We start from the raw sequence: 14,814 nt of genomic DNA on the forward strand, positions 1-14,814 counted from the left end.
CGATAAACACACCATAGTTGTACAATCACATAATATTAAATAAATAATGAAATTTAATTACACTTAAAAAATATTTAATTAAGTCGAGTTGATGATGAAGTGTGGCATTTCCGCGGTATCGAAACTCAACTTCTAAAAGTCTGTAGAAGAAGCTTTGACTTGATGCCTCTACCCCATTCGTCTGAGGGTGATTAATATTTTAACGTTTCGAAGTCTGATCGAATGTATTACTGTGAGGAGAAAACGTTGTTCCGGAGTAATTCTATTAAGTAAGACCGCCCCAGAGCGTGGCGGATTTAGGAGGAATCGATCACATCAAAAGTTCGAACTAGGAAAATTGACGAATCTTGGCGTCGCAAGCCATTTGACACGTTTGCTCTCTTATCCGTTATTTCTCTCCGGAATTAAAGTCAACACTGTAACAAAAACACTTTCTGCTATGATATCTTGTTAAAGCGGAAATTACGAAATCGATATTCAAACGATGAGAAAGGGCAGAAGACGCAAAAACAAATCAAGGAGGGCTCTGAAGGGTGTCGCCTGAATAATCAATGCAAAAAATTATTATATTCGCCTTCGGAGGATATTGAATCTATTGCTGACACTTTTCATTAGAATTTGAATGAACGAGCTGAGTCTGTAAAAGGCGTAAAGGGAGGCACGTGTTGATGAAAGTTGCGATGGAAAGTCGGATGTAAGCGAAATGTGGGAAGGAAAACGAAAATATTGGAAAATATGCGTTTAGCCGGCTTACATGGGCGCAGCTCTAAATTGTCAAACCGTATTATACATGAACTTGCACGCGACACGATAATAATGTCCCGAGGGGGATGCTTGACCTATGAACTTCCCCGGAGTGTTATAATCGCGTTTTTTATCTTAGGAAAGCCCATTTGTCTGAAAGCTGCCACATGTTCAACCTATTAACAAAGGTGGCTAATCTCCAAAACTACTAGACTGATTATTCTAAACTTGGTTTTAGTAGGTACTCGTAATGATAGAAAAAAATCGTCCAGACGTCTCATTAAAATGAAATCGGTTTAACTCTTCCAGTATTCACTTTATCCTCTCACTGAAATCAAATCACCGCCGTCGCACGGTAAAGGTGCTCAAAGAACAAAAAACTTTTGTTATCATTAATTCTGTCCACGGCTGTACATGAGGTAGCATTCCCGTGGGCCATCCGAGCGAGGACTCAAACAAAAATCGGATTGTCGCACAGGAATTACGCGACCCTCTTTCGCTGGAAAGGGGATGTAGGGCAGCGATCCAGAAATTGTGGTGTTCTGATTCGTAATTTATCGTTACACAGTTGACATTTTTCTTTCCGGTGGAGAACCCGGAGAGCCGTGTCCGTCCCGCGCCGCGTCTTCCCTCTAATAGGGGAAGTTTGTCGAAGGAGCACGAAGGCTTAATTACAACACATTAGGGCGTTCTGTCCTGCGGAAAAGCTATCACATAGCTACATGCAGCCCCATTTATTAGGGAGGAAAACCCTTTTAATCTGACCTTGCAGTGGTTCGCCAGTTAATTTAGCGCACCTGCTGTCCCGGGAACTTTAACGGGATGGTTTTACTCGATTTGAATATCATAATAATCCCGTGCGAGCAAATTGCTTTAGTTAACGGAGCACCTTGATTGTTTGGGGACTACTGTTTGCGTAACCTCAGACACAAACACGAAGGCGGACCGTGCAGAGGCGGACTGGTTACGAATGCGGGCGTGGGCTATAATCTGTTTAAAAGTAGCGAAAATATTTTGCTGACAGATTAGCGAAAAATGATACAGAATGTTGTGGAATTTAATTTTAAGCTTTTTACCCGAACACAACGACTTGTTTTTGCTTTACAACTAAAAGTACGGGCGATTGAGAAATAATGCCTAGTTAACAGCCTACAGATTGTCATACGTGTTATATAAGAGCCTGGAGTTTGAAAAAGTTTGCACTGAATAATTTCCACGTTCTTACAATTTTTTTAATAAACTAATTGATATTTTAAACTGTCACTTCATTGTTCCAGTAATAGATCGACCAATCCACACGGACGGCGGACAAACAGGCGTACAGGCAGACGTAAATGGGAGACCTGTGTTTTTGTACTCTAGGAATCATGACACATCGAGAATATATGAAATTACCAAGTCGCCCGATGGACTGGATTACAATATGTCCATATCCTACGCTCGGTAAGTAAAAATTGGTTATTCTCACGTTACTATCACTATTTATTTATAACATTTTAACATATTCATCTACTTAGTTATTAAAATTAGAAAATACGAGATCTAAAATGTGGCGGTTGTTGTTCAAAATATTGTTATATTGATGTAATCCATGAAATTCTCCAAAGGTATTTAGCATTATGCAGGGTTTATCTGTAGTGGTTAATGTGTAGCTAGGGATATTGAAATCCCCACGACTAAAATGTGGTGGTTATGCGTAAAAATTTCAAGAGAGGTAAAAGCTTCAAACACCAATTTATAATCTGTTACGGAAGTTTGTGGCGGAGAGAAACAAATATAACAAGTTTACGGTTATTTCATTATGTACTGAGAAATTTCTCACAACTTAAGGATTTCAGATCATTCACTGTTGAACGACACAATCAGAAAAAGCAGAATAATTCCTACAGTTGGCGATTTTGATTAATTCATGTGACACTGAAGTCAGAAGTTAGAAGCACGTTATAATTAAATGTCAGCGTACAAGCAAAAGATAAAATAACGAGGTCCTTATTTCTTGAAAATACTAACTAAAGAAAGACGATGTCCAATCTGTTTCAATTAATTACGCAACAATGAACGAACTTACAAATGAACTCGTGTGAACGCTGACGATTACTCTTACTATACCGGTTCTAGTTCATTACACACGTTAATGGTTTCTCTCAGACAGACGACAATGAATATAATGACAATGTGTAGCTCATTCGGTTCGAGAATCTTCTTGAATTCGTTTCTTTGACCTGGTCACTCACAATAGACACTCCACAAACAATCTCCATTATCGAATTGGTCAACAAGAACATTCGGTCGGGTCAATCCTTTTAAGCTAAGGTTTGGTTTGTTACAAATATTTATGTTTGGGAGGCACAAAACAGAAAAAAATACTGAAAGCAGATTAGAAGCCTGGTACTGGACTAAGTACTAGGGCTTGCTTGGAAAAACACGTTTACCTCAACGGTGTGAGGTTGATTCAAAGCATTAAAATATAGTGTCTTATTTTGTATTTTAATTTAAGTCGGAAAACTAGTTAAAATGTTGAGGGTTATCTGACTGTCTCATTGAATAAAATTAAATTGTTTCATTTTCTTTTACTCCAAGATAAACTAAAATTGTGTACAGATCTAAACCGATTTAAGACGAAAAAGTTTTTAATAGTGTTACTGCTAACTTTGAAACTTGTTTTACAAACTTTCCATTATAATCAGACTACGAGAAATGTCTTCATCATAACGTTCCAATAAACGTCCGTCGAGCTTTAATTAAAAGGTCTGATAGCTCTCTTTTGTGAAGTAAAATCAAGAAAAGTGATGTTGATCTAAATTTGGAATATTATAGACCATGTTGAAGAAGTACAGAGCAAATGTGTAAAGAAAATGCTCATATATAAGACCTCCAGATTAAAGAATTAAATAACCAATTTTTATATTTTCTCATCGTTTAATGACCCCTAGAGTACGAAAAAAGTAGTCTCCCGTTTCCGTCTGTCTGTCTGGTGTCTGTATACATTTTTATTAGACACGTAATCTCCGCAACTGATGGACCGATTGTTGTAAAATTTTGTATTTATATTAGTAATATAATGTAGATGGTAAAACGCTAACCAATAATGTGATGACGTCGTTTCATAATTGTACATAGTAAATGAGTTTTAAATTGTATAAAATAACATAGTCCTACACATGTAGTTTATGACTCCGTGTAGAGAAACGTCCAGATTTTTGGAAAAAAAAATCAAAATTATAAAACAACATTTTGCAATTTAATTTTAAAACTGCAAAACCGAATGCTTTTGAAATCTTGCAATGTTTTAAAGTTATTATAAGGATTCTTCAAATTTTCGATTTCCCGATTTTTTCCCCTTTCGATTTCTCAAATTTCCAATGTTTCAGTTTTAGGAATTTTCAATTTTTCGATGCCCCAATTTCTGGATTAATCAATTTTTTGATTTTACCATTTTCAATGACGATATTTTTCAATTTTTCGATTTTTTAATTTTTTAGGTTCTTGATTTTTCAATTTTTCTGTTTAAAATTTTTTTCGGTTTCTCGATAGCTCTATTTTTCGATTATTTGATATTTCAGTTTTTGCGATTTTTTAGTTATTTATTCTTCAATTTTTCGATTTGTCGATTTTCAGTTTTTCGGTTACTCATTTTTTCGATATTTCAGTGTTGAGATTTTTCAATTTTTGATTCTTCATTTTCTCGATTATTAAAATTTTCGATTGGTCAATTTTAAAATGTTCCAGTTTTACAATTTTACAATTTTTTAATTTTTGACGGTTCTAAATTTTCAATTTTCCGATATCTCAGTCTGTTGATTAATCGATTTTTTTTTATTTTCCCATTTCTCAATTTTTCGACTTTTCAAAGTTTCGATTTACCACTTTTTCAATTAAATTTTTCATTTTTTCGATTTTTAAAATTTTTGGTTTTCGACTTCGATTTTTCAACTTTTCGATTTCTAGATTTTTTAATTTTTCAATGTTTCAGTTTTGGAATTTTTCAATTTTTTGATTCAGCAATTTTTCTTCCATTTTTCAATTTTTTTCATTTTTCAATTTTTCTGTTTACAATTTTTTTCGGTTTATCGATTGCTCTATTTTTAGATTTTTTGATATTTCAGTTTTTGCGATTTTATAGTTATTTATTCTTCAATGTTTCGATTTGTCGATTTTCAGTTTTTCGGTTACTCATTTTTTCGATATTTCAGTGTTGAGATTTTTCAATTTTTGATTCTTCATTTTCTCGGTTATTAAAATTTTGGAATGGTCAATTTTCCAATGTTCCAGTTTTACAATTTTCCAATTTTTCAATTTTTGACGGTTCTAAAATTTCGATTTTCCGATATCTCAGTCTGTTGATTAATCGATTTTTTTTATTTTCCTAGTTCTCAATTTTTCGACTTTTTAAAGTTTCGATTTACCACTTTTTCAATTAAATTTTTAATTTTTTTCGTTTTTTAAAATTTTTGGATTTCGACTTCGATTTTTCAACTTTTCGATTTCTAGATTTTTTAATTTTTCAATGTTTCAGTTTTGGAATTTTTCATTTTTTTGATTCAGCAATTTTTCTTCCATTTTTCAATTTTTCGATTTTTGAAATTTCTTATTTTTCAATTTTTTGATTTCCGGATTTTTTAATTTATAGATTTTTTAAATTCCAATTTTAACTTTTCAATTCTTAACTTTTCGGATTTTGGAATTGGTCTATTTCGATTTCTCAATTTTTCGATTTTTCGACTTCTAGATTTATCGATTTCTCAATCTTCTGATGTTTCGTTTTCTCGATGATTCAGTCTTTGAATTTTTCGATGGTTTCATTTTTCAATTCCTCAGATTTCGATTTTTTGGCATTTCGGGTTTTCGATTTTTCATTTTTTTATTATTAAAATTTTCATCATTTTGGTTTTAGCATTTTTAAAATTGTTCCATTTTTCAATTGTTCGATTCTTCGATATTTTATTTTTCAAATTTTTAAATTTTAGATTTCTCGCGTTCTCGATTTCTCGTTTGCACGATTTTTCAATTTTTCAGTTTTTCGCATTTTAAAATTTTTCATTTTTCAGTTTTTCGATTTTAAAATTTTACGTTTTTTAAATTTTCCATTTTTCAATTTTAATACTTTACGATTTTTTGATGTTTTGAATTGTTGACGTATCGGTTTTTCGATTTTAAAAATTTTTCAATTCTTGGATTTTTAGGTTTGTCAATTTTTCGACATTTCAATTTTGAGAATTTTTCAATTTCTTGATGTTTCGATTGCTGGATCTACGATTTTTCGATCCAGATTTCAATTTTCCGATTTTTCAATTTTTCGACTTAAAATTTTTGATTTTTCGATTTTTCTAAAAGCATTTTTTTTCCGTCGGTTATATTTCGTTTAAATATATTTCATGCACTTGTACGGACCGCGTTCCCTTGTAATTTGCGACCCTTGGCACAAGTGTGGTGGGGTTTATTAAGTTGAGCTTCAGGCGCGAGGGAAGTTCTGTCGAAATAACCTTCGAGCAATTTTTTTCCAAATTATAAAACATTTTTCAATTTAATTTTAAATTTGCAAAACCGAATTCTTTGAAATCTTGCAGATGTTTTAAAGTTATAAATCAAAATATATTTGTTTATCCCTTCCAAAAAACTGATGACGCCATCTCGAAATTTTGCCGAATAAATCCTATCTAAAATGTCCAAAATATGATGAGCCTAACGCGTGATTTATTACTGCATTAATATTGTTTAGATTTGCTTTTACGGGGTGTTTCAAAAAAATGATGACGTCAGCTCAAAATTTTGCCGAATAAATCCTATCTAAAATGTCCAAAATATGATGAGCCTGACGCGTGATTTATTACTGCATTAATATTGTTTAGATTTGCTTTTACGGGATGTTTCAAAAAAAGGATGACGTCAGCTCAAAATTTTGCCGAATAAATGCTATCTAAAATGTCCAAAATATGATGAGCCTAACGCGTGCATTAATATTGTTTAGATTTGCTTTTACGGGGTGTCTCAAAAAAATTGATGACTGAGTTAAGTTTTTTTATTGATTAAATCAAGAATTGCGAAACTGAATACTCTGAAATCTTGCAGACATTTTGAAATTATTCTAAGCATGGTAACTTTTTAATCAAAATACTCATATACTTGTGGTCTATGGATTCGCTTTGAGTTTTTTCCCTAAACATGCAAATTACAATACTAATAATCAGAACATGTTTTTCGATTGTGGCTTAATTAACAATTTTAGTCCTCGGGTTTAAAAAAAAAAACAAATTCCTACGTGACATTATTTTTCGATGTATAAACATAAACACCCGAAGTTAAGCGTGTCATTATTGCTGAGAGGATATTTTTTCGCGTTGCTGATCTGCTTTAAATATATTTTACATTATTGTATTTATGCCGCTAGTTTTTACTTTTTTACTTTATAGAGATTATCACACAGCGAAGTTGTTTGGGTTCTATTGTAAGAATAAATGTCTAAGAAAAAAAGCACGTTTAAGTCTCGCCAAATTTGACAGTCACAATTGTTTTTAAGATTCATTTTTGTACACGATAAATACATTTTTTATTAACAATTTTAGTAACACCTGCACATGCTCGCTGCGCTCGCATTTACTAATACCTTCTGTATTGTTTTTATTCCATAGCTGTTATCACGAAAAAGTAAAATTCCGCAAAATCAAATGTGACAATGTTTCAGAGAGGCAGTATTTGTTGGACATATTTTCTTTGTTAGCGGTTAACTAAATAAAACACGGTTGTGAAGTTCAGTATTCTTGGCAAAAAACAAATACAAGATAATAAAACTGTGCTAAAATATATCAAATTAGGCTTTTACCTTCCTCCGTATAAAGGTAGAAACCCCTTAAGTTTCTTAAATCCCACGAGAAACTGTTTTATCGAGCGGGATAAAAAATAAGAGATTTTAGTCGGCGTGTGTGAAATTTCATCCAGATCTGTTAGATCATTCTTTCCCAACGTGAATGAGTAGCAGATTTTCAGTTTTTTAAAATATTTCACCCTTTTCCCCTTCAAGACACAATTAAAACTAATCCAAGACTACTTAACCTTTATGAGCATAAACCAAGTTGAAAACTCGCTCAACTTAAGAGTTCTTAAAAATAATTAAAGACCGTTTCTCACTTATTCGCTTCTCGAGGGTTGAATTTAGAGAAATCTCTTCCTGGCGGGTGCCTCCGTAGCAAGGGGAAACTACCCTAAGATTAGACGTTTCCATGTCCACGGGTTTGGGTTGAACGTTGATGAGTCAGTCAATTAGGGGTTGTCTCATTATACAGGGCGATTATAAAAGATCGTGCATTCAGTTGGCTTTTTTTTTAAGAAATGTGTAAGATGATCCCCATTTTGCTGTAAGAACGTTCGCACACGTCACAAAGTTAGGTTATGATAACACTGTGACAGGCGACAAGTAGTAATCAATCATCACAACGAGGCGGCAAAAAATACAAAATTGCAAAGCCAACATGATGTACGATCTTTATAATCATCTTGTGGGTAAAAAGTTTTTAGATTAGAGTAGGCTATGGACTGTTTTTTTTTCGTTTTAAAGTGTACACATACTTATGAAAGTACGTTTTGATAATAAAAGAGTAATTTACTCGAAACCATTAGAAACACCTGCTAATATAACTCACAGCTTAGGGCAATAAAACTGTTATTTCATTGTGTATGTAGTAAATATTCTTGAACTAGCTTTCATCGCTTATAATAGTGGCGCTATTAAAGTACTTAAAAATAACATCAACATAAAATTTAAGCATCTACTCGTCCCGGAACTATATTTACTGTCTCGAGTTTCTAGTTCCAACTCCTTTTCCGAGACCATCAATTCTGTTCACAGCTGTACATCCCAGTGGCGGCTCGTCAGGGGGGGCCAGTTAGGCCAGGCCGAGTCTGTCGTCGAACTTGTCAATTTTCGATATTAATTTTTATTTTAAGGGCAAGAATATACTTTACAGCTGTTTGAAATCATCTGATTTTACTGTTATTATTATTTTTTTAATTACAAAAAGCATTACCTAATTTATTTATATATAAATATATAAACTGCTTCGTTCGGTATCAAATCGTGCCGCGAAGTTTAAATATTTCTTTTGCAGCGAGAAGCAGCAGCTTCGGCCGGCCGACTGTGCGAATAACCCGCCGAATAATGTCGTATCTGCTATCGCTCTCTGTTTAGCAGAATTAAAAAGAAATAGCTGTAAAGACTGATACACACCGAATTAACGTGCCTGCAGCAGTGACGTGTGGCAAAATCGGCCGGCCGTTCTGCAGTATATCAATATATAGCGCTATCACCTTCTGTTTGTATAAGTTAGAATGCAATAGCGACGAAACCGTACAATATTTCCTTTCATCATTGCACTTATTCCGTGCACTTTTCCATGCGGTTCCCCACCACCTGCATCGGCTGGCCGTTATCTGTATTGTGAATTTCTGGAGTCTGCACGCGGGTGAAATTTAACAGTTGGTTTAGGTTTGTTTCTGTAACAATGACAGCAGTAAGAGAATTAGTAAGTGATTTAAATTTTGATATTGTCACATATCTGTTAAACAATGACTTTCGGCTTTTAACGTACGATGATAAAATGCTTGTAAAAGAAAGGGGCCGTCCGAAACCGCGTATGCAAAATTTAATCAAAGCACGGAACAATAATAACGTCAGTTCTGGTGCAAGAGCATTTAATACAGCATGGTATGAAAAATATGAATGGCTGACGGGGAGCGAGTCAAAAAACAAACTATTTTGTTGGTATTGTTTAATGTTTGGATATGATGTTGACAATAAATTAAAAAAAACTCCATGGAATTCTTTAGGCTATGATAACTTAAAAGACTTAAGTAAAGGACTGTCTACACATGGCACGGCGAAAGCTCATACATATGCTGCTTTGAAATTTAAAATATTTGGGAAACAAAATATTGCTAACGCGTTAGATGTCGGTCATCGTTTGTCGATTCAAAAACATAACGAGCAAGTCAAAGAAAATCGTGAGATTATGAAACGATTAATCGATATAGTTATTTTTTTGTCAAAACAAGAATTAGCGTTTAGGGGCCATTCTGAAAAGGAAGATTCAATTAATAAAGGAAATTTTAAAGAACTTGCAAAATTATTAGGAACTTACGACGAAAAATTCAAAAAATTTTTGGACGAATCATCTGTTTTTAGCGGTTTATCCAAAACGATTCAGAATGACTTAATCGATTCTGTATATCAAATTTTGTTTGACACCATTGAAAATGAATTAAAAAATGCTGTTTGCTTTTCTTGGCAAGTAGACGAAACGACGGATATTTCGTGTTTTTCACAACTCTCCATAATTGTTAGGTATACTCTTAAAGGAAATATTTTAGAACGATTTTTTGGTTTTTTTAATGTAAGTGAAGGCCGAAAGGCAGACGATTTATTTCGACTATTAATTGAAAAATTTGAACCCTTTTCAATTAAAGAAAAATTAGTGGGACAAACATACGATGGTGCTGCTGTTATGTCCGGCGAAATCAACGGTTTGCAAGCCAAAGTAAAATCTGTTGCCCCTCAGGCACTATTTACACATTGCTATGCACACAGATTAAATTTAATTTTACAAGATGCATGTGGCAAAATTAAAGAGTGTAGAATTTTTTTTGCTAATTTAACAGCTTTCTCGGCATTTTTTTCTAAATCGACAAAGCGTACTAAAATCTTGGATGATATTTGCAATAGACGGCTCCCAAAAAATTCCGAAACGCGGTGGAATTTTAAATCTCGAATTTTGACTGTAGTTTCAAGCAAACGCGAAGAATTATTGGAGGTATTTGACACCATTTTAAATAGTCCAGAATTTAGTAAAGACCACGACTCGACTCATGAAGCCACTGGTTTCAAAAAAATATTAAATGATTTCAAATTTTTATTTTTATTGAAAATATTTGATAAAATTTTTCAACAGACAGATTTAATTTTTTCTATTATTCAAAATAAATTATCTGATATTCCGTATTGTAGAAAAAGAATAGAAACACTTCTAGAGACAATTGAAAATTTTAGAACAGACGAATCAATTTTCCAAAATATCTTTGACGAGGTGACAAGTATTTTGGGTCCCCCTTTTAAAAAACGGAGAATTGATAACGAAGAAAATGACAGTATTTACTATAAAAGAATTTTTTACGAAATTTTGGATATCATTCGAAATCAAATCGCGAGTCGATTTGCCGATTTGAAAGATTTACAATTTTTTGAACTCGTAGATCGAACAAAATTTTCCCAGTTTCAAAAGACATTTCCTTATCACTTATTAAATGGTCTAATTCAAACGTATCAGTCTTTCTTTGACAAGACTAAATTGGAAAAAGAACTGGAGATTTTATATTCCGATGAAACTATTTTTGGCGACTCCTCCTCGTTTCAAGATATGTTACATTTTATTTGTTCCAATTCGCTGGAAAATATTGTGCCAGAAATTTACAAACTTCTATCTTTAATTTTAACTATACCAGCCACGTCAGCATCTGTTGAACGCAGTTTTTCAGCTTTAAAGCGAATTAAAAATTTTACTAGAAACTGTATTAGTCAAAATCGATTATCCAAATTATCCGTTTTAGCAATAGAAAAAGAACTGCTCACAAACTTGACTGAAGATCAAAAATTCTATAATCAAGTAATTGACCATTTTGCCGATGCAAAGCAAAGACGCATTGAATTGGTTTATAAAAATTTCTAATTTACTTTTTTAATTCGTTTTTTACTACTTAATAAATAGTTGTTGATGCTTCATATTATATTTTTTGTTAGAATGTGTTTTTATTTTATAATTTAAATGTTATTTTTATTTTTATTTGAGTTTATTGTCGTTATTCTATTATTATAGATTGCTTATGTATATATGCTTTACTTTATACGTATTTCAAGAATATTTTTTATTTTATTTCAGAAAAAAGTTGATTTTTGCACTTATTAATAATATTCATTATTTTTACATTTAATACATCCCATACTTCCATTACTAACAAACCTATCCTTATCCCAATCCCGGCGAGGAATACCTCAGACCTTCGCGTGGTCCTTGCTGAACAATATTTATAATTTGCAAAATGACAATTTTGCCAATTTGTTAGGTCTATATGAATCAACACCATTCAGGTAGCAAATTATATATAATGACTAACTTGAGGTCCCTGTTTCTTGTATTCTATATCTTAAAACCTTGGGTCACTCACTGCTGGCCGACCCAACCAAAATAGTCACGAGCCGCCACTGGTACATCCTACAAGCTGTCCTTCCCTCTCGAGTAACCCAGTTACGCTTAGAAAATTCAATCAATTCAAAGGATATTTTTCCTTCTCTGTGCACATTCCTCCCTTCTGTTTGCTTATGCGTAATCATCCCAGGACGGGAAATTACATGTTATCGTCAAGGAAACGTCGGGTTGAGTGGCAGGCGTAGGTAGGCACATAATACTAAGTCTTCTTCCTACTTACCTACAGGATTACTTTGTGTTGACAAGTTCGTTTTGTTGCTGACATCTGTTCCCGACTCCTAAAAAAGGACAAATCCAATAAAATAATTTGTTAAAGTGAAAGAAAGGGAAGAACGGAAGCGGCGATTTAATTACCTCTAGATAGAAATAATGGACTTGTACTTGGTGGGAAAAAAACAAAATCCAGATTAATCGAACGGGAAATCAGTTGATCCTACAAAGAGTTGGATGACTTTCATTATCGGAAATTTTTTCGACGCAAAATTACAGCCGGGCTTTGCGGCGGTTTACAAATACATTAGTGAATTAGATGTAAAATCAATGGTGATTTAATGGCGGAATTAAACTCTCTGGAATGTTAATGAGGATTACTTTATAATTAATAAAGAATCAAAGGGATGACGACACAAAACTCACTAATTTTGACCTCGTTTTGATGTCTATAAAAAAATTTGTACTCGTCGGAAACAATACAAACAAGAATTAAACCGCTCAACATTCACGTATAATTAATTTTTGCTGCGTGTAGAACGTCGATTACAATACCACAATCACTTTTCCCAGTGGGTTAAAAAAGCTCAATCGATGCTATGTTACAAATTTGTTTACTTAAAACTCCCCAGGTTGTCGTCGCGAGAAAAATGTCCGTTTTGTTTTTTGACGCTTCCGTGACTGCAGTAACTTTTCACTGTATCCAGACCCATACATTTACGGGTAATTCGATTTATTGTTAAGTCTGACTGGGAATAAAACGTTTTATGAATAAAGTTCTCTGCGCATTGCCATTCTTACGAGTGCGGTGAAAAATAGCGCTTTTATACCTTGATGACACTTTTACGCCTTTAATGGTTTATAGCACCGTAACCGGAATGATATAAGATCTGCCGGTATCTTTCTATTAACTTGTATTGTTCTACGTTTTTCTTTCGTGCTCGCAGAGATTAATTCAATCTTTCAAAAAAATAAAACCGTGCTGAACACACAACGCAGCAACGAGTGTTTGTTGCTTATTTTTTGAGCTTTTAAATGCCACAAACAACACAAAAGCTTTTATCCTTGATATATGAGTGGCGAACAAGTCGAAAATAAGCACCTCGTCTCGTAAATATGGCTGACTATTAGAGGGAGCGCCCTCTCTGGAAAATATGTTTTTCTTATCGGGCGAAGCCCTGGGAGCTTTCACTTTGGACGTTTATGCGTTTTCGTGAGGTTGCTGGATGTCTACGATTTTTTCCTTGGGGTCTTTATTTCACCACCGGAATGAATGTTTGGGGTGTTGGGATTCGACTTTTCGGGAAAAAAGGCGATATTTATTGCGTTCGGTAACGCCAACTCACCGAGTTGTAGGTGTGTTGAGAATCTTCGTAAACTACTAGGGATCTGTTTCCTATTGTAAATAATTTATTGGGGAACAAAGATGAATGTACATATTGTCTTTGTCTCACGCATAACTTTTTGTAAGCGCGTACATTTTTGAAGACATGAACATATTATATATACATTTTTACGTTATGTTATACTTAATATAAGCTGTATATTTAAAATTAAATTTAGGAAGCTATACAGAAAAAATTGGTCTAAAGAGTTTAGACAGTACTTCCCTCGCTGTCGGAAACTTGACGACTGCATGCCTATTGTGTTTTTTTTCTCATTACATTTTTGTAGTGGGAATTTAAAAAAAAATTGCGATGACGTCATCAACATTTTTGCAAGGACACGTATATCAGTTGGGATAGATGTAGTGTAATATTAAGAATAAAATTATTATATTCTCAAATTTTCGGGAAAATGAATTGGGTCGTTTTGAATATTGATTTGTAATAATCAATAAAATAACGAAACAATTTACTTACGTATACGTATCAGAGGCAACTGAAAATCGTGTATGTATAAACATTCTTAATTTAAGATGACAGGCGTAACAGCATACGTGAGAGTCAAACAGAGAAACTGTAAACAAAACGACCATCGGTTTTATTGCTTCGACTTCCGCTTATTACATATATAAAACATTGGGTTTTATTTTAATTCTTGACGGTGAAATTCACAATTGGTTGATTATAAACATGTCTATTTCACATTCGCGGAACCAAGTGAGCGCATAAAACAAATGCAGGTCTGTAATGTTAAAGTCTATGTAAATAAGCGTGCTACCCTTATGTTTCAACCGAGTTTTTCCTTTAACAAATTTTGTGTCTACCAAATTGGGTTGGTTGGGGTGTAATACTAATAATAAGTGTTGCCTTTAATTTAATCAATAAAATAAATTGACTTCATTAATTTTTTTGAACCACCTCTTAAGAAAATCTAAAAATATGAATGGAATGATAAATCACAAGTACAAACTCATCATATTTTTTGCATTTTAGATAGGATTTATTCAGCAAAATTTAAGGGTGACGTCATCAATTTTTTTAGGAGGGATGAACAAATACATTTTGAACAAAAGTTTACCATGCTTATAATAACTTTAAAATATTCCCAAGATTTCAAAGCATTCGGTTTTGTAATTCCTGATTAAATCGATAAAATAAATTCACGCCTTCATTAATTTTTTTGAGTCACCCTGCATATGCAAATCCAAAAATATGAATGGAATGAT

General features: G+C 33.2%; 1 protein-coding gene across 1 annotated transcript in view; it reads right to left on the reverse strand.

Annotated features, from left to right (window-relative positions):
- The window catches only part of LOC135133337 (uncharacterized), a 293,762-nt gene that overhangs the window by 227,314 nt on the left and 51,634 nt on the right, over positions 1-14,814 (reverse strand). The window contains exon 2 of the mRNA XM_064061717.1: positions 12,214-12,271. The gene's annotated coding sequence lies outside the window, so the exon portion shown is untranslated. The remainder of the gene's footprint in view (positions 1-12,213; positions 12,272-14,814) is intronic.

The sequence above is a fragment of the Zophobas morio genome, unplaced genomic scaffold, assembly GCF_036711695.1.
Source record: "Zophobas morio isolate AGI-343-1 ecotype UQ-CSIRO unplaced genomic scaffold, CSIRO_AGI_Zmor_V1 ptg000021l, whole genome shotgun sequence".
Taxonomy (NCBI): domain Eukaryota; kingdom Metazoa; phylum Arthropoda; class Insecta; order Coleoptera; family Tenebrionidae; genus Zophobas; species Zophobas morio.